At 36.6% G+C, this 22,114-nt stretch overlaps 1 protein-coding gene across 2 annotated transcripts in view; it reads left to right on the top strand.

Moving 5' to 3' along the window:
• LOC143178800 (trehalase) overlaps positions 1–22,114 on the top strand; it is a 204,090-nt gene that overhangs the window by 125,745 nt on the left and 56,231 nt on the right. The window lies entirely within an intron of this gene.

Here is a 22,114-nt window from a genome sequence, read left to right on the forward strand (position 1 = left end):
GTGGACGAATGGACGTATGTCGCGTTACATGAAAGAACGAAAGATCGAAAAAACGAACAATAGTACACGTTGTAATTTTTATTAAATATATTTTATATTTTATCATTTCCTTCACATAATAAATCACACAATCATTAATAATGGATCTGTTAACGCTCGATTGTAAACAATTAAAACAATAGTTTTATATTTTAATTCAAAGCATTAACAATAATTTAATATATACTGTTAGAAATTTACTAAAATTATATTCTAACTCTTGGGCGCTTATTACAATAATTATAAGCTAACAACAAATTCGTTAAATCAGGCGCAAGAATTCCACCGATGTTATTAGCAGCGATGCTCGAGCCAGAAGGAAGGGCCCTACGCGTGGGGTCCCTTTCCGCACGCAGTTTCGGCTACGTTGCCGAGGTGCGTTGTCTCCCTGGGTTTTTCCCTGGGTTTTCCCCCGGGGTTGCCGCTTGCCCTCGCGGGGTACATTTCCGCCTCGGTGGTTGCTTCCGGGGAGTGCCACTCAGGTCGTTTAGGCGGCAATTTTGAAAATATCTTACAATACAGGGTATACATCATAATAATATCCATGTTTCTTGAACCTTTAATTTGATTTCGAGCAAATAATGTTGCTATGTGACATAGAATATAATCGTTAAACTTAATGTTTCATAAATTCTAATAGTTTTTATCTAAATAAAGTAATTTATTATTATTTTAAATGAATTAACGTGAACAAATTTTATTTAAAATAAATAGGACCACAACCACCAACCAACCTTATGCGTAGTAAATAGTATAAGTAATATATTTAGTACTGCGGTCACCCATCGTTTTTCTTCAAACTGTAAGAAACGTTACTTGACCTGAAGCATTAAGAGTCATTATATATTGCCAAAATCACGTGACAATTTTCTTCATCTGTTTAGTCGATTAAATTATCATTCGAATAAAAAATTATTCCAATAATGCCCAACTGTGGAATACATATTCTTTTTTTTTTATACAAAATTAAATACACATAAGATTAATCACTCTTCCAGCATTTCTCTGCAAGTTTAACCTCAGATAGCCTTCTGTAGATAGTTTTCAAATTCGTCTTAAACTAAGCTACAATACCAGCAATAAATAAAAGTATGGTTCCATTTAAAAAATGGTCGTGACCTTCACCTCATCTTTGGGCGTCCAACAGAAAAAATAAAAGTCCTACCACATGATGTTTCCGTCAGTGCTGAACAACTTTTATCTGAAATATTTTTGCGAATAATCAATATTTTTGGAGATATTCGTCTGTAACGCTTTATAATTTCCACCCTGTATGTACATGAGCTTGGTGCTTCAGTCCACTATGGACAGTTTCGAAAAGTCAGAAGAGAAAAAGGATGTAAAGTGAAGCTTACTCTATCGCTCCTGAAACTGAAATGTTGTTCAAGTCGCGGGCAAGCGGCACGAGCAACGCGCGATCTTTTCGATTGTTCGAATATTTTCGTTATCCAACTGATAACTCAAAGCAGAGTGCTGAACAACTTTCATCTTAAACATTTTTACATATAGTCAATATCTTTGGAGACATTCGTCTGTAGCACTTTATAATTTCCACCCTATATATGCAACTCATGCGGTGATGTGTGTAGTGGAGAGCAAGATTTTCAATAACTCACGTCGCTAATTTATGTATCCTAGATTCCAATTCCACGTCGACAATCTTTCTAATTAGGCGTCGTCTGGTTCGCACAAGCTGATCTAATTTGTCGTGTATTTTACTGTATTTTATCGATAACTCAACAAAAAGCCATAATGAGGCATGGATTTACGCCCTGATACCTTCCGTCCTTATATGAGAAGATTTTGAGCTGCAAAAGGATTCACACGAAGGGAAAAGTTTAATGCAGCGCAGTCTGGTCATGATCTAGTTCAAAATGCTCTTTAAATTACAAAGAAATGCTGAAATCCTGCAATTATGAACGATCGATTTTTGCTCTACTTTGTAACGCTCGTATTACGAAATATCAGACTAAAGGGTATGGACATATATTTTTCAAATTTTATTACACTTGGACCGGAGTTTAAATTTGCAAAACAAAGATATTTATATTGGTAAAGCTGTCGAATAAGGGCTTCCTTACATTTCCTCGAAATCGTAAGAGATTTTGATGATCTTGAAATATGTTATAAAACATCTCCCACGGGCCCCAATCACCTTATAAGAACCCAATGGTTCTAAGTTGACTCACACACTCAGTTTTTTGATGGTCACCCGTTATATACTGTGCACCGTAGAGTGTTTATACAAACAGAAGACAACTGCCGGCCCTGTCGTGATGCACACATTGTCGTGGGCGTAAGCGATGGTACAGTGATCAAACAATTAAACAATATTTCAAGTATGAATGGAGTACAGTACAGTATAGTACAGTGTACTCTAAAATAATTAGATGCTCTATAAATAAATCCTAGCTTTCTAGAAGCTAGAAAACTAACATGAGTAATATGTTTGGAGAAAGATAAATTAGAGATAGAAATAACTCCTAAGTCACGAATATCATCATGAGAGCCCAGCGAACAGTTTTTTACAGAGTAATTGTCCATGGTATTACATTTTAAAAGGGAAAAGCGAGTAGCAGAGCACTTCCAGACACTAAGAAGGAAGTTATTCCGGTCACACTATCGTTGAAGATTGGATAGGTAATGGTAAAACAATAATAAATTAGTACTAGTAGAACGACCAAATATAAAACTTTGTTGCTCATTAATAATGATGTTCTTACACATAGAAAAGAGTTTCTGAGCAATAATCTCCTGTACAACTTTTGGCATAATACTTTGTAGACTGATCGGTATATAGTTTACAATATCTGACGAGACATTTTTTTTAAAAATAGGCCGTACAAGATTTGATAACCGTAGGATGAATACCATCATAGCCTACTGTAGTATTGACATTTAAATTTTCAATACTTTTATATATTTCATCTATACCAACGGATATATTGCTAAGATCTAGATTAGTTTCCAGTACAATCAGATAGATCAGTACAATACTGATTCAAAGAATTTGGCAAATGAATTAGCAATGGAAGCATCATCGAGAAGCAGATCATTGTTAAAATGCATTGCAGACGGATTAGTGTTAGACATTCTGATGGAACGAATGGATTTTCAGAAGGATTTAATATTAGAAGGAATGTTATTCTCTATGCAGTTCACATAGTTTTTTCAGCAATGCTACGACAGAGATTCACATTCGCTTCTGAGTTTAGTAAAAGTAAGGCAATCGGATATGAAATTACTATTTTTGTTCATATCACCAGCTGTTTGAATGTGATGCAGCTTCCTCCGTAGATCCTGCAAGCACAGGCACATTGCTTAGGGATACGATCCTCATTAATGACCATTGGATTCACGTAGTTCTTCTTGTTCCGCAAGGATTTGCGGACGACTTATAACGGTTAAGGACAATTTTGAAAATTTTCTTGAGAATAAAATTGCATATCCGTGAAGCATTAAATTAGATCCACTCGAACCTCGTTACTTGTTTAGTAATATCATTCACATACACACAGAAATGGCATGTCGTTTTCAATGCTAAGGGTACCTAGGTTTTCACGTGGCAGTAAATCGAGATTTTTGCGGTTATGATCTCTGGCGTCATCAAAACTAGACATGACAGTGAAACTTAATGCTATTACGATGTCGTATATACATGTATACAATGTCATGATAACAGAAGTCATTATTTTTGCTACCACCTGAAAATGTATTTTAAACAAAGGTACTTTGCCGACACCGGATAAGTACTCTATTATGAAAACACAAAATTTTTTTCTTGGTGATGAGGCATGTATATGAGACAACCTATTTTGCTATTAGTATTTCTTCATAATAGGTTAAAAACTTGATAGAATAAAATTTTCTGTACCTTCAGCCACTTTTCAGATACCCTCATGTTAAATTGTTTGAAAATTTAATACCATCAGTGACCCATGTACAGAAACTACTATACCAACTTTGATGAAATTCCGATAAGCCAGTCCAATTACAGGGTGTCCAATTTAACTGGAAACTCTCGAATCCAAAGCTTCTATCGTCCAGAAGTGGAAATTCTTGACCCTCTTCTAGGTACCTCTTGAACGTTGGTTATAGCCTATTATGGAACTGTCAATTCTATAATCTAAACAATTGCGAATAAAGTGCCTTCTTCCTAATAATTATTTACATCGTCAGCGTACAAAGTTTTTACGTAAAATGTTTACAAACTATTTACTTGGTTTAATTTGAATTTTTCACTTCATGTCATCTAAAGAGTATGAATATAATAATAATTGATTGAACAATGCACAAGGGTTAATGTACGTGGTTAATAATTGTTTGGACATGGCGATATAATGAATTAATAATTTAATGACTCATTGCATAGGAATGAAATGATGAAACACTATATTCCTTAATTGTGAAGAATAGAAAGATACAATAAGTTACCTAACCTGTTACATCAAGAAACTTGTAAATTTATTGTTTCTTGTGTATTTTGGCTTATATTTAACAAATCTCTCACGTTAGGTACCTTTCCTTAAGCATAGAAGTTGAGTCTTGTTACTCCTGTATTTAAATGTGAAGACAAACTTTTGGTTTTCCGTTATAGGTTAATGAGTAAACGAAACATTATGTCGAAAATATTGGAAAATATAGTTTCTGATAAATTATCATTTTTATTAAAAAATGTATAAACTGAAGAACAACACTGCCTATAATTAGCTGCTTTACTGTAACCAGTTTAATAAATTATAGTCGATCCATTATATATACCATTGAAGTAAGACGTCAAGTTGATACACTAGTTCCAAAAATAATCCTGTCACTCATTCCATGTTACTATCTAAACTGTCTATCGATCAGCTTTAATGGTTCCTCTTTGTATAATCTCAAATTTTGTATCGGGTAGATTCGAAATAGTAGATCTTAATAATAAGTATGTTACAAGAATTTTAGCTACTTCGAGTGTCCCTCAAGAATCAAATGTTAGACCTTTGCTGTTCAATCTTTCCAAACGATACCTGTAGGGTTGTTACTAATAATAAGTTTCTGGTTCATGCGAATGGCTTAAAAATCTTTTGCATTATTGTAAATAAACATGATATCATTCTCCTATGGATTAATCTTTTGAACTAACTAAATTAGTCTAATGAAAACAATCTTAGATTTAATATATTCGAGTGTCTTATGATCCCCTATTGCCAGTATTTTTACTTTAGATATCATATTTACTTTCTATCTATCTTTTAATGACCACTATTGGAAAATAGATCGTTCAATTTCTTGGTCAGTTGGATTTATTCATCGTTTCTCCGTACTCTTTGCCACGAGCGATCCACGTTCCGCCCGTAGTAGCTGTACGTGTAGATACACCTGCTTGTGTATGGACGTTAAAGAGCGACCGAGCTGGCCACGGTCGGACAGGGTCGTGGTTATTTTGCAAGGAAGTGGAGGGGAAGGGAAGGTGACGGTAGCGTTTCAACCCGTGTTGAACACGCTGGCTCGGAGTTGCTCCTATGAAGCCGAAAATCGGACCCCTTTGAGCTTCAACTCTCATCTCTCTCCAATCTCCAGTCCTTCGCTTACTGTGTACGAACGGGGATACAATAATATTTCAAACCGAACCATTCAGTCTATGATGACGAAGTCGGGACGGAAAGAGAGAATGAGGAGCTAAGCGAATAGATCAAAGAGAAGAACGAGTAAGACTTTCCTTTCTACAAATCAAATGTCATATATCTTTGTTACAAATAATTGAAATCATGTCGTGTTTGGTACCATTTTAATCGAGAGAACACAAGGAATCGATTGATATTACTTGCGTGAAAATCCGATAGCAAATCAAGAATTTGACTTTTTCTACTTCTTAATCCCTATTCCTGTTCTTGTCTTTTATAGGCCTGTTATTCTCGGGAGTACCATTCGAGCGTAAAGATTCCCATTGTTTGGGTACTTTGCGACCAGGGATTGACAACAGTTATGATATGGGTTTCTGTCCTTCAAACAGTTATGAGGAGCGAAATAATGTTATAACTGTCATAGATATATCAGTCCTGAGTTATATCAGTTTCGGTTTCGGTCCTTGAAGAATGATATTATATCGGTTCTATAACTGTTATTTTGTGGTCTTACATATCGGCTACAAAACTGTTATCAATTTTTATGACAATTTCACATCTTCATCGTCGTTTTTTGCATATTATACGCATACAATTTTAATTTGTATAATTTTTTCAGCATCTGAGAAATATAAGGACGTGATTTACGTGTAAAATTCGATTCAAGTTTTATTATATTCTGAAGAAGAGGGCACAAGTTTACGTGATATAGGAATGACAGAATTTTTAAAAGAAAAAACAGACTTTACAATAGCGGCAATTAGATGTGCCGCGCACACACTTCAATTAACTATTACTGATTTTTTAAAAAACGTAGTAGTTTCAGAAGTAGTTGTTAAAGTTAGGAAACTAACTAAAAGACTACGTACACTTACACTACGATTAACATTATTGGTAATGTACGGCAAGAATTCAATTCTTGATTGTATAACGAGGTGGAATTCTACGCTACAGATGCTAAAAAGATTGTATGAGCTAAGAAATTATTATGAAGAAATCGACGACGAAGAACTAAAATTGTCACAACCAATGTGGAATAATATTTTTACATTAATTGAAACACAAACACCTGCTCGTATCGCTACTGAATGCTTACAAAGCGAACCATTAGTTATTGTCAAATTATATGAAGTATGGCATCAATGCATTATTAAAACAACAACAAAGAATAATATATATGCTACGGACTTAGTATGTAAAACGAAAAATAGGCAAGAAAAATGATTTGAAAATGAAAAAATTGCATCTGGTATGTACATAGACGCACGTTATAAAGTTGTATTAACAAAAAATGCGATAGTTTAAAACAGTTAATTTCGGGACCATTTCAACCCCTCAACATAACGAACGAAGTAGTGGAGACAGCAGTAGTTATCGATCGCGATGCCCAAAACGAGCTTTGGTCGAGCAATTTTGGTAATATTAACATAATAAAATTAAATAGTACTTGAGGAATTATTGAAAGAAAAATTTATATCCAATAAAAAATGAAACATTAATTCATTTACCAGCTGCAGAATAAATCTAGAAAAAAGTCATATTCACGTTCAACTAAACAAACATATAATTAGCTCAAAATAACATACGGCTAACAACCATGATCGCAATAATCATATCACTGCTATATGAATCACAGAATTAACCGCTGAAAGAAGTACTGAATTCTGTGATCGGCAAAAGATGCCTCGTTGCTCCCCTGTGTGTCACAAGAGCGTAATACGACAGAAAGAAGGAACTGGAGGATCAGCATTATCTTTGAAGAGGAGAAAAGCCATCCAGAGGAGAGCTGTTTGAGCCGCTTGCCCTGGGCTATGGAGTCGACAGTCAAAACTCTCGACTCCGATTCTGACTCCGATTTCTCTCTTTCTTTACAGTATTCTCCAATATCTTCGACATAATGTTTCGTTTACTTATTAGCTTATAACTGAAAATCATTAGTTCGTCTTCACATGTAAATACAAGAGTAATAAGACTTCTATGCTTAAGAGAAGGTACCTGGCGTGAGAGATTTGTTAAAAATAAGCCAAAGTATACGAGAAACAATAAATTTACAAGTTTCTTAATGTAACAGGTTGGGTAACTTATTGTATCTTTCTATTCTTCACAATTAAGGAATATAGTGTTTCATCATTTCATTCCTATGCAATGAGTCATTAAATTATTAATTCATTATACCGCCATGTCCAAACAATTATTAACCACGTACATTAACCCTTGTGCATTGTTCAATCAATTATTATTATATTCATACTCTTTAGATGACATGAAGTGAAAAATTCAAATTAAACCATGTAAATAGTTTGTAAACATTTTACGTAAAAACTTTGTACGCTGACGATGTAAATAATTATTAGGAAGAAATCGATTCACTCGCAGTTATTTAGGTTACAGAATTGACAGTTCTATAACCATTCCATAATAGGCTCATTCTCTTCAGTCTTTAGTCAATCGTGATCAGTGCAGCAGAGAATTCGTTTGCATCAGTGCATTTATACGTATTGCAGTTTTTAAAACTATTAGTACAATGTGTGATAGTGAAAACAGTGTCACTACAATTCCTAAGAGGGATGAAAGTGTTCTGCAGGCAAATCGCTATAAAGGTGACGCTTGGCAATACTTTGATAGAATAGATTCGGAAAAGGCACAATGTAAGATTTGCGCGAAACAATTTAAAACAAAGCATTCTGGTACCAGCTCTCTTCTTCGACATTTAAGAACAGTGCATAGTAATTTCTTTATCAGTAAGAAACGAAGCAGGCCCTAGCAAAGAAACAAATACAATTTATTTAGATAGAAATTCAATTCGTGCCAAACAGTTAACAAACGCAATTGCGCGAATGATTGCAATAGACTTACAGCCATAAAGTATTGTAAATGATACTGGATTCCGGGAATTAATAGAAATTGTGGAACCCCGTTACGAGATTCCATCTAGAAGTACATTCTCGCGTACAATAATACCTGAAATGTATGAGGAATTAAAAGGTCATATTAAAAATGAAATGTACAAAGGTATGACTTAAATATTTTTTTCATTATTCGGAACACTTTTTTAATACGTCATTATTATTTCGTAATGATGTACTTTTTCTTTATATTACAAGTACATCGTTTATACATTTAAATTGTTTCGTTTCATTCATGACAGCAGCATTAATCGAGGATACTGCGTTTGCCTTTACGACGGACGGATGGACGTCAAAAGCAGTCCAGAGATTCATTTCTCTAACAATACATTATATTTCACAAGACTTTGAGCTACATCACCATATGATAAATGTACAGCATGTCCCTGAGAAACATACATTCAAATATATTCAAAGTACAATACTGTATTGTTTTAAAACGTGGAATATAGATATAGAAAAAACTGCCTTCTTTACAGAAGATAATGGTCGCAATGTACAGAATGCGATAAATACATATAAAAAGTGGATAAGGATTTCATGCTTTGGACACTGTTTACAGTTAGTCATTAAACATGCCATGAAAGATTTCGTAAAATATAATCAATTACGTAAAAAATGCATATCCATAGTGATATTCTTTTCTAAATCTTCAAATGCTAGAGAAAAGTTAAAAAATATACAGATATCTTTAAATGAGAATGTTACTCTACAACAGTTAATTCAAGAAGTAGATACGCGGTGGAACGCGACATACTTGATGTTTAACAGATTTATTTCTTTACAAACACCATTGAATATACTACTATGTAAAGAAAATATGCTAGATAATTTGACCGCGGACGACTGGCACTTTTTAAAATGTTTAGTGACCGTTCTTGAGCCGATTAAAGATGCCACAGAGCTTATGAGCGGCGACTTATATCCCACGATTTCCTTATGTTACTCCGTGTACTACACATTAATGAATGTAGTACGAGCAGAATCTAGTGAAAACTCACTAATGGTGGATATTTCCAGCAAGCTTCAAAAAGAGTTGAAGGTAATTCCAATTATTTGTATAAATTTTCAAAGAAGACAGTATTTGAAAAAAGATGAAAATAAATTGTACATACAGTCGCCGCGGAATGTATGTTGACCCGTCTCAAATCGGTAGATTTAAATCAGATTTCAACAGTTTGGTCAAAACAAAGGAGTTTTTCTTTTTTGGTTGATTTTGGTTGATTTTCTGCAGTTACATACTGTTGTAATCTATCTACTATTTTCCTTATACCTTTCGCAGAAATGTTGAAATCGAGAGCAATTTTTCTTAAAAAATCTCCTCTTATTCTTCTGTTAAATATTTGTGACCTTTCTGCAGGTGTGAGTTCTCTAGTTTTCGGCACTATAAAGCAATGTTTATAATTGAACGTGATATAATATGTAAGATATTGTTCAACATTGAGAAAACAACAAATAAATCATTAATTAACACTTATTGTATAAATATATTATAACAAAATAAGCTCAAAATTGGGTGTCGATTTACTTTCCGCGTGAGCCTTTTATACAAACTTAATACTACACGTCTGTTGTTCACTGTGTCTTGAACTAAACTGAACATTAAGCTAGTAGAAGTAAACAGTAACTGATACATAAGCTCAGAACCTGAAAAAAAATGTAAACACTTGGTCTTTCATCAGAAATACACAGTTCTGAAACATGTCAACATACAGTCCGCGGCGACTGTACTAAACAAAATGTGATATTTTACTCGCAGGAAGGAAACTACCATTGGCCATGGTAGTAGATCCGCGATACAAAGATTATTTATTATCACCAGCACAAAAGCAAATAATATATAAGCAATTGAGCGAACAGATTTCGGTGCTTCATAAAGAAAAGCCAAATGATATAAATATTTTGATATTTCAAGTACAAATGGCATTGGTACATTTTTACAATTATAAATACAATATTCTTTTATTAATTCCATCAATTTTTTAATTCATCTATATATTACGATTTGTTAATTAGGTGAAAAGAAATCAAGATTATTAAATTTCCTTGGTAACACTTTGGGAAATCCGGACGCAAATCTCAATACATTCGGTAGCAAGAGAGACAAAGAAATGCAAATGTACTTATCTGAGAGTTTTGTACCAAGAACAACTGATATCATGGAATGGTGGAGGATAAATTCCACAAGATTCCCAATGTTATCGTTAGTATAGCTAAACATTTCTTGGCAATACCCGCGACACAAGTCACCTTATTTTCCTTATCTGGAAATATTGTGACAAACCAAAGAACAAGATGAACTCCGGAAAATATAGAGCAGTTGTCTTTTTTACATTGCAATTTAAAACAAAATCATTAAAAAATCCATATTCATATGTTTGTGTATTCTTATTACTACCAAACATTCAGGGTTCCTATACGGGTAACAATGATCTAATATTTAAAGAGGGGAAAGATATTTTGCTGATAACATTCATTTTCAAATTCATCTAAAATAAAGTATGAATCACATATATTCCATATAAGATTAAACTTATATCGATGGAAGTTTGATATGAATAAATAACTGTTTTAAAAGTATTATTTTATCATAGTGAAAATGATAAAGGTTCAACATACTCTCACAGAGTTCATTGTCTATGAAAATGATTACATGCATTAAGGAACGCATTACATGTGTAATACGCATTGCATTACCTATATGATTAAATTCAAATTTAAACTGAGATATTCTAATCTGAATTTAAAGCATCGAAGCAACTTTTTCGAGCTCGATCGCGGATGCCGCGCTTTCGCCGATCTGACTCAAATGTTTCGGACTACCCGTCACGATCAAGCTATCCGCCATGATCAAGCTACCCGGCACAATCAAGCTACCCGATTCCCGCCCGAGCTTGCCCGACTTTTTCCGAACCCGCCTGAGCTCAGAATCTCGGATACCCGCATACCTCTACTATACTGCTGTTCGGGCAACCACTGCTCAAGGACTCCGCGCGGACTCATTTCTGGTGCTTTCCACTTGATTTTTAGACGCTTATAACTAACAAACGAAGCCTCAAGCGCGAAATAGTTATTCTTGATTTTCGTCTTAGTGTGATCTCTAGAATCACCCCTTAAGTTTATCCCGCGCTCTTTAGTGCTGTATCCTACATACGTATACAGGTTGTAAGGTATACATGTCTGATCTACTTCCGTTTTGTAGCAATAATGCTTCAAAGTTCATACGTGTATACGCTAACTTACAAGTCGGAGGATTTTGTAATATTGCAGATATATTAATTAGAAGCAATACAAGAAAAACGTATTAACACATTTTACTGTATCTCTTAAGGTTTAATTTTTAGAAAGCTTTAAAGATCGAAAATGCTTGCGGGAAAGAACGTAGGTAACATACACAGTGTAGTATAAGCTAAAAGACGAGCCGGCAGTCAGCTGTTCAAGGTTAACCCAGTAATTTGACAGATCAGGGACCATTTATAGTACGATTCCCGTTGAAGAACTTATGTCTATGAGGGTCTTAACACAATTGCGGACAGGTGATGCAGACTTGCGACAGACGAACGTAATCGTGGAAGTCTGGAGAAGTAACTTCGCGTTTTTAGCAGGTTTTTTGTTTCTATGCATTATACTTCGTCTGTGTCGCACGCATGGTATGACATTAGCACGTCTCAAGCATTAAAGTATACAGTGTAGAAAGTAGGTTAAAAGGCTATAAATTTTCAGGAATAGACATTTCAATTATTTAAATACCCCGCCTGCAATGTGTTAACACGAGTTCAGGGCCTTCGGAAACAAACATAACCTTCGCAAGCAACCAAATTCTCTAGCTCAACAGACTCTGTCAACGTGTTTGCCTCACCGATATGCACAAGCTACTCGTCGTTTCAGAAGATAGTACTAACTTTAAGGCATGATTACTGCAAAACGAAAGCAGATCGGACACTATGATATAGGACATTTTGTAATTCACTTGAGGTATTCTACCATCCTATAAAATATTGAAATGTATACACGTTACGCACTGTATATAGAGGTCATAATCTCACTAGAGAACTTAAAAGTAGCGCGAACCCCGTGTTTCTATGTATATGTATATGATCTGTTGATAGGTCCCATTTTTCTGTTAACATATCCATATACACATACACATACAACTATTTTCGTTGTAATTGTCGAGGTGCTTCAAAATGAAGGGCTGATTCGTTGCTTATAAAGTTTATTTAATTTCGTTTTATTTTCTGACACAGAGCTTTTCTCTTATTACTATTGTTTCCAAAATTGAACTACGTTTAATTCTGCTTCGCTTCCCCGTTTAAGGGTGTCCTAACTGAGTTTCTAAGAATAAGGTTTGGCCCTAAAGATTGGATCAAGAATATGAAACTTTTGGGAAAGTGTTTTTCGTTGTAGATCTTTTTCTAGATCTTACCCGAGTACGGAAAAGTTTTTCTAATTGCAGATAAATTCTTCCTTGCTGGAGGAATTTCGGGAAAAAGGTTTTGTCGCTACAATAGAAGGCACTTAACTTCGATAAGTATTTATTTATGGGAGAAAGTTGAGAAATAGAAGAAGAAAAGAAAAATATAATGCTACTGCAGATAGCATTGAAGGTGGTGGGGATCCGACACAATAGATGAACAAAAGCAATATCGACCTTTTAGGTCACAGGAAAGACTTATCAATAGATCGAGTGTACAAACACGGCGTTCCAGCTGCGACGTTTTTGCGATAACATTGACTTTGAGTCCCCTAACGAGAGGATCAACCTGTACAAGGAAGACGTTAAGAAGGTAAGGCGTGGTGTCATGCTGGGCGTCCCTCATTATGGTCAAGGGGGAACAGATTCGTCTATGGCATCTTTTAGGGTTCTGCGTAATAAGCTGGCAACTGTTTTCGAATATAGGTATAGAGGTGGCAGTGTAATAATCCATACGTATAGTTCGAAATCATGCCTATACTGTTATCATCGGTGGTAGTAGTTTCAGAAATTCCCAAATATTTCCTTTTTTCTGGCCTGTTTGTCTCAGGATGGAAGAAAAATAGAGTGTAAAATACTATGGTAGAATTAATTTCAACAGGCGGCTCAGGGTCACTCAGCCCCTCACGCGTCTTTCTGGTGGGACAGAGGAATGAGCTCACGGATATTCCGCACGCGCGACAAGTGCGTCTGCGCGCATGGGGAATTGCCGGGGTGGGGGAACCCACTAGAAAGGCGCGTGAGGAGCTGAGTGACATTGATTGTATTTGTTGCCTAAGGCCTGAAGCGGGCATCCCGATCGAGGCTTGCGCCTATGTCGGCCGGTGTTCGGAGCGTTAAACCACTACCAGGGGGCGCAGACTCGGAAAAACCCCCTCGTCACCTTCCTACAGGATCATCCGAAGGGAAGACCGTCCCGAATGGGAAGTGATCCACTTGGTTACTGCCCTCCTCGTACCCATACAAGTATGGGCCCAAGGAGGGCAGCGTTCCAGCGGGGGCCACGGGGAGGCGGGATCACCAGCGCGAGGCTCGGTCTCTTGCAGGCTTCTGCCGAGGTTCGGTTTTCACCTGGCCTTGGAGAATTGTTTGACTGCACTTGTTCCGGCAATTCAAACTAGGTCTAAACTACCGTCCCAAGTACAGCCGCCCGTCCTAATACACCCTGTGTGTGCAGGATGCCCGCGATATTAGGTACGGGCCCAGGAGCTGAGTGACCCTGAACCGCCTGTTGAAATTAACACATTGTGTGCTGGAGTAAGAAAATGGTTGAAACAGTTTTGTCCGATCATATGCTAGCGCGCCGCGGCAGCACCGTGCTGTACAATCGGAGCCTTCCCGTCAGTGGCACTTGTAAAGACCTTTGCAACACGTTTAGGGACGAAAGAGCCACGAGCCGAGCAGAATACTCCAAAAAATTTACATTCCAATATTTTCTTCACGAAATCGAGTCCACTATATCCGCGGTCTTTGCGCAAAATTATGGGAATATTGATAACAAACGAATTGGTAATAGAAACAATATTTATAATAATCAATTTTCAACAAAATTTATTATATAATATTTGCAATATTAAATTTATAATAAAATATCAAGTGTACATTTACAATGAAAAATCTGTAACAAAATATTAACAACAAATTTACAACAAGTATTTAAAAATGTTCAATGCACAGTAAAAAATTTGTAACAAAATATAAACAATAAATTTTACGAATAAGGTACAATAATCAACAGAGTGCCAATCGTAATTATGTCGCTAGCACAAGCGCACTGATTCCAAAGCCCACTCCTCGTGTGGTCGATGATCATCAGTTTTTATTCCGTGATCGGTGATTGGCACCTCGAGATGCTCTTGTCCCCTTCATGCATGGTACGCGCAGAAACATTTCGAACATAAACCAATAGTACCATATTTGTCGGGTGGGCAACTCTGGCAGACATATTTAGTGCTTTTTTTGCACTGCCTGCAGGTTTTTCGTACATGCGTCCTCCCGTTAGCCGCGGTGGGTTGAGAAAAAGAAGGGAAATGGGAATTAGAGGAAATGGGTGGTGGTTTGGAAGGTTTGTTGGGATAATCTGTCCGCATTAGTGTCTTAATAACGTCAAGTCGAAAGCCATATAATATCCGTCTAGTTTCATTGTCAGTCGTGTAGTCTGTGTACAATAAATAACTGTTTATGAGCAGCATTTGGAAGACATGAATTGCAAGTTTCTTATACCACTTCAGGGTTTTGCGTTTGCATGGGTAATAAACAAAACGTTGATCCATGCGATCAATGCCACTCATACCTTCGTTATATTTGGCTACCATTAATGGCTTACGAGAAACAACGCCTCGCCGGTTAGAAGCATCGATCATGGATCCCTGATGTTCTGATGAAATAATCAGAACTTCTTGCTTATCCTTCCATTTCGGAACGCAAATCCTATCAGTGGTATATTGACTCACAGCTTCATGTTTTTCCAAAGCTGCTCTCGTCACGTCCATCGGGTTGTGTCGTCTATTTTTTTGTTACGTCCCTGTTATATATGTCTTTTGAATTAGTAGGTTACGTGTGAGCAGTAAACTGTTATAAAAATTGTCTGTGTATATGGAGTGTCCTAGTCCAGTCCGTCCGGCTAGTAATTGATGCAAAACTTTGTCCGCGTGCTTTCTCCCACCAATGTCTTGGTCATTTGATCCGGAGTATAGTATCAATTTTAGAGCCAGGCCGCATGGTTCCGCCAACACATGGAACTTCATGTCATATTTATGGCGCTTTGTTTGTATGTATTGGCGGAACGAAAGTCGACCTCTGCATAGAATCATGGATTCATCTATGGAGAGGTCACGGTCTGGCCTAAAAATTGTGGTCATTCTATTGTTAAAATATATCAAAACAGATCGTATTCTGTACAGTCCGTCTGTTATCTCCTTTTTTGACCAATGAGTCGACAAACGCGGATATTTAACGGTTCCTGCATGGAATAAAACTCCTAAAAAGAACTCCTAAAAAAACAGTTCGTGAGATTTTTGGCACTGAAAAGTGAAAAATGTCTTAACAAAATTTTTAATATTTTTGACTATAACATTTTTTTGAATAATGAATAATAGTTCGAGAAATAATTGCATTTACAAGTAAAAATGGAATGCTCTACACTTACATGCATCACTTTCCATTATAGATATGGTTTGCTAAGCGCGATTTGTCGCCGCGACTAGCTGCTGTCGCGATCAACTAATCGTTGGTTGCGGTGGCTAGACGCTAGCAGCGATTATCAATATATCGTTTTATATTATCCGTTAAGTATCTCATATAGATGACGATAAAATGTTAAACGGCGTATTAGAAATCGCTGCTTACGTCTGACCACCGCGATCAGCGAACGTGGCGGAGGATCGCGGCGGAGGATCGCGGCGAAGGATCGTGGCGACGGATCACGCTTAGGAAAATATATCTTTAGATAACCACCGTTGATATGTGACAATTGATATTTATTTGTTAAATATCGATAAATTGTGAGAGATAAAACTTACCGTCAGAATCGACTATTCTTCTTCGCTGCATTTTGTCGCACAAGAACTACACTCTTCGACACTTTTTTCGCGACTGACCTCAACAAAATGTTAGGAAAAATTTTCGGGTACAACTCATAAAAATCGGTAGTGTCATTATGTTGTAAACATAAATAGTGCCTTCAGGAGAGACGATAGAGAGGGAAGGTCATAAGTGGTCTCTGACCTGGCAGACCTTCCCTCTCGACGGGGCCTCTTTCCGACCAGGTCAATACTTCTCCTGGAAAACGGGCTCAACTCGATAGATCTATCGAGTTGCGCGTCGGACGTGTTAATTCTACCATAAATGTGATTGAGGCATGGATACCCGACACGAGGTAGCAAAATCCTATGAGGATTCGGATATTTGTTTATTTTTAATACGTTACACCGAGGGCATACTCTGCGAAACCAGTTCTCTAATCTAGTGGAGATAAAGACGGACCGTAAACTCAGATGAATCCCGGATCGATACTGCCCTACCTCTGAACTGTAGTTCTAGCTCTAAAAAACCCACTAGAGTTTGAGCTTAAATTCTTCATACAGACCTGCTGTCCGATTTTTTAGAGCTGAGTTCAGGGCGTAGTATGCAACCGGCGGTTCACTGTGGGGGGATCCAACACCAAAAGCGTACGTCTCGCAATGTTGCCATATTGTGCAGTAGATCGGGTCTCTTTTTCTGACTTTAAGAGGAAATTCGTCTCTCTCATAGACTCCCTAAGGCAGATTTCTTCGTCTGTAAGTAATTCCAAGCAATGGCACCAGTATCAAATCGATTACTTACTTACACTTTCAATAATTGTAAAAGGTTTAGATTAAGACACAGTCTTAAATCGATTTAAATAAAATTGCAAGATAATTAAAGATGCTGTTTTGAATTCCTTTAATGCACACAGGACACTGACACATGGTAATCTACCTTTTTTTGTGAAAACGTATTAATTGAAATTATTTTGTAGTCGAGACTCGGATACTTGTAAATCCGAGGCATATTAAGAGCTCCAGTACACACGTATAAACATGTACCTCTATGTAGTTTTTGTGGAGAATTATAATTACATATATGTGTTTGAAATTAACAATAAACAATTTAGCAATGTAACAAGTAATATTTTCGTAACAGTTATTGCAGTTTCATTTTTGGAAGTTGTTTCTAAAAGTTCAGATATACTTTCTAGATATGGATTTATAAATAACAATTTGTATAAGAAAATTATAGCATTTGTGAAATAATGTTACATGCAATTTAAATATTTTAAAAAAAAAAAGAGAGGAAAGTTCTTTCCACACTGTAAACACTTTCGCCTCCACGGTTATTTGGGATTCAAGGTTTCGGATAATAACAATAGAGATATGCTGAAATGCTATCCGCTCTTTCAGTGGTCGGAGAGCGACTGAGTCGGGGCCTGCTTGGGCCCTGTGTTGCCAGACTGAGGCCGCAAATATTTAGAATTACTCCCTCCATTACGCACAGTAACGCATAGGCCGCTTACTCTTGTTTTTTTACTTGTTATGGGTAAAGGAGTCGAAAAGGAAGAGTGGCACTTTTCGATATCTCGCTCCGTTGGAGAGATATCGTCGACAAGAAGTCATAGCCTGCGTTAAATTTAAAAAATACTGATTACCGACAAATTGAATAAAACTCACCCTTTCGGTAATTCCTTTCCTTCCTTTTTAGAAACCTGTGCCCCTAGGTCACTGTGCCGAGCCGGAACATCTGCGGACGAAATGGTTGTATGGTAGTTCAGCGCCCTCTGCACAGCTGATCGCAGGTATACGCCACCACCCGAAATAAAGGGTCGCGACGTCAAGTGTATCCGAGTTATTGCTGTATCGAAGATGTATTCACTTCACTGCACGACCACCAACACTGATCAAGTGATACAATCACTGAAGTTATTTTTAATGGAACTTGTTGTTCCTACGTTGTAAAAAGAATTGGTGGCCCCGAAAGGGGCCGATTGTTGTTAATTCAGTAAATGCGGACCCAGTGGTATAAAATCGGGATGCCATTCTGCGGAACGAATTTGCACTGGGTGTCCGCCGCTCCGGATACCGTCGTTGATATGCTTCAACGGAAGCAGTGGCATCTCCGTTGTTCTCCACATACACCCAGAACATCCCGTAGTACTCTTGAGGAGTAAACATGCCTTCACAGAGGCTTTCCGACTGACTGACAAGATTTTTTCGAAGGAGTTTCCTCTTCCTCCAAGTAGTGTCTCGTAATTTCATTGTGAGGTATCCCCACCAGGACAACAGGATTCATGTAGGAAGAAATCAGCATTTTTTGGAAACATGTGCGTTGCAGAAAAATTGTTTATACAGGATTGCATGGTTCGAAAGGGCCAATTTATTAGCTAAGGCAAATATTTTGTAACATTGTTATTACATGAGATATGATGGTCAAGTTTGGTTTTTTAAATGGAACTATACATTTTTTTACAGATCAGTTGATAGTGTGTTTTAAGATGAATCCAGCGACGTCTAATTTATATACTATTTTTAATTAATTTTCGAGATATTGCACTTACAAATTTAGTGATCTTTGTCGGAAGAGAACCTTTCTGACCAACAGGTACTGCGGGCGGTTTATTGTTCCCTCCCTTAGTATCGGTTCCAAGGGGTAATGCCTAACACGCGCCATCGGGAGGGAACAATAGACCGCCCGCAGTACCTGCTGGTCAGAAAAGTTCCCTTTCGTCGAAAATCACTAAATTTGTAAGCGCAATATCTTGAAAATTAATTAAAAAAGAGTACGTAAATTACACGCCGCTGGATTCGTCTTGAAACTTGACCATCATATCTCATTAAATAATAATGTCATAAAGAATTCGCCTTCGCTAATAAATTGACCCCTTCGACCCATGCAATCCTATATGAACAATCTTTTTCATTTCTAATACTTTAGGAATTAACGCACTGTACAGTGTTCGCTGGGACACCCTGTATACAAATTCTTGTTCTTAGCAACAGAGTACTGATATTACAGTGCCCTGAGGTATTACGTTCCGGTTAATTATGACATCATAAACGAGCGTTGCTCCGAATCCAAATGTTTCTGTAACCTAGTATTTTGCCAAGATCAGCAGTTCACTGACAATGCATTCCACCCGAAATCGGGCACGTTTGGAGTAAGTTTTTGTAGATTGCTCAAATTTGAATATGTTCTAGTCTTTAACGATATTTAAACGGACTCCAAAGGATTTTTCAAAATTTTAAAAATTGTCAATTTTACAGCTGTTTGAAGTTAAGTGCTAACTTTTTGAAAACAAATTATAGCTATTGAACTAGTAAGCGGATGGAGATAAGCTTTATGGTGCTTATAGAGAAAACATTGAAGTTTATAAAAGAAATTAGTTCAGAGATTTGAGACTTTCACGGCTCGGCCTCATACAATTCTCATTGTTGAAGCTTTCGGGTGTAAGCCGTGTCCAGTAGAAAGAGATTTCCCGACGTTTCGCTAGCATTGTAGCTGGCTTCTTCAGGGGGTCGAAAGACACACTGAAACTGATTTAGTCTCTTCCTACCGGACACCGCTTACACCCGAAAGCTTCAACAATGAAAATTGCAAAATTAGTTCAATTAAAAAAATTCTTTTTAACCATTTTTTTTTTGCAATTATTTTAAACAAATGAAAAAAAAGGAGAAAAAAAGGAGAATATTATTTAATCCTTCCCCTTGATGGACAAACTTTCAAAAATATGGACATTTTAAAATTGGCCCTGTGAAAATTGCCGAAAGTTGATGCTGCGTCGAGTCGCATCGCCGCGCCGCGGCGGGCGCGTCGTCGCTGGCAGCCTGGACGACTCCAGCGGGCGAACGTGCGTTATTATTTACGATCAAGACGGCTTCACCTGACATTATTCTACATTATCTCCGAGCATTTGCAAGGTTTAATGCAATCAATAACTATTAGTAACACACTCTTTGTCAATGGCACTTTTTTTTTCCACAAAAAATGAAAGGTTGTTTTTAACACTTTTCACTTTCCCATACGTTTTAACTATAACTAATAACATTTTATAATTCTAGAACATGAGTGTTTTTAGCTTTTAGCTAATTTCATATTAGTATGTTTGATGGAAAACTTTTTGCCACGACTACAAAAAAGATATATACAGTAATGGCTATTGAAATTACACTACCTTACAAATATCAATGCTTTTAGTTTAACTATCACATGAGAAGTAATCCTCTGTGTTATTTGTTATTGACCTAATTTCCCCTTTTTTTACTTCAAATTTCGATTTATATAACAATTTAAATATATTTAAGTATCGCTTTTATAATTACTTTCATATTTAACAAATAGTATTTTAGTATTTTTAGTGAGTATTGCAATTTTATTGTCCACTATAGTAATTGTAAGCAGAGCTTGTTATTATGAATATTAAATAAATATGTGATATAATTTTAGAATACTGATGTATGTACTTTCTTAATACTAATACTTCATAATATTGGCTTATAGCACCGCTTTTTTAAACGTTTGCTTAACGTTAATTGCAAACACATTTCTAGGTTATAAATAAAATTGTTCAACGTAAGTGGGAATAATATGTCTATTTTACAAAAAGTTGATAATGTAGAGGCGTAACTTGTAGATTATGTTGAAAATTTTTTACTTTTACTTTTATTCGAACTTAAATCGCTGGCTGAGTTATACAGGATGTCTCAGAGCTGGCGGTAAAAGCAAAAAACTAGTGACTTTACATGACCAAATTAAATTCGAAATAAAAAATACAATTTTTTGATGTCATGCTTTATTTTCGAGAAAATTCTATGTATTTGAATTGTAATCGGACAAGTTTACGGAAGTATAACTTTGAGTGCTTGAAGAGCACACAAGGTAAGAGGAACACTCGCTGTCTGACTATTAACTATTGTTTTTACGGTAAGCTAGAAGTATTCCTCTTCCCTCGTTCACCCCCAAAATGCTTAAGACTGTACTCTCGTTCTCGGTTAACCGATTGGGGCAATGTAACACACACGATTTCTTTCTATGCGGTGGTCGGTATGTTTTGAGACACGTCCAGTTTATTCACATATGACCGTAATAGAGATAAGTAGCGCGACGTATCACGTGCCTGTACAGCAATACTCCATACGCTGCATTAACTTTAGGTGCTTGGATCAATACAGAACTTCGTACAGTGTAGAGACAGTGCCCTTGATGAATTCAAATTCAAAGTCAATTTTCTCGAAAACGAAGCATGATATCAACAAATTTTATTCTACGTTTTTGACTTATTTTTTCGTATAGAATCGTCCTCTTTCCATTTCTACCGCCAGTACTGGGATATCCTATAGATTACTCATAACTTGGGAATGGTCTCGAGATTTCGTTGCAAAATAAAATAATTGTACGCTACACAAATAACCTTCTTTGAGGTAAATTCGATTTTGTATAAGATCCAGTCTCGACCACCGCGCAACGTCAAGATATCGCTTCGCGTCATCTGTTTCAGATCGGTCTGCTATACTCGTAAAAGTAGAACTGCATTTTATTCTTAGAGGTTGTTGCTTCATATGAATTCGAATAAGTTTCTA

Source organism: Calliopsis andreniformis, chromosome 5 (assembly GCF_051401765.1).
Source record: "Calliopsis andreniformis isolate RMS-2024a chromosome 5, iyCalAndr_principal, whole genome shotgun sequence".
In the NCBI taxonomy this organism is placed as follows: Eukaryota; Metazoa; Arthropoda; class Insecta; order Hymenoptera; family Andrenidae; genus Calliopsis; species Calliopsis andreniformis.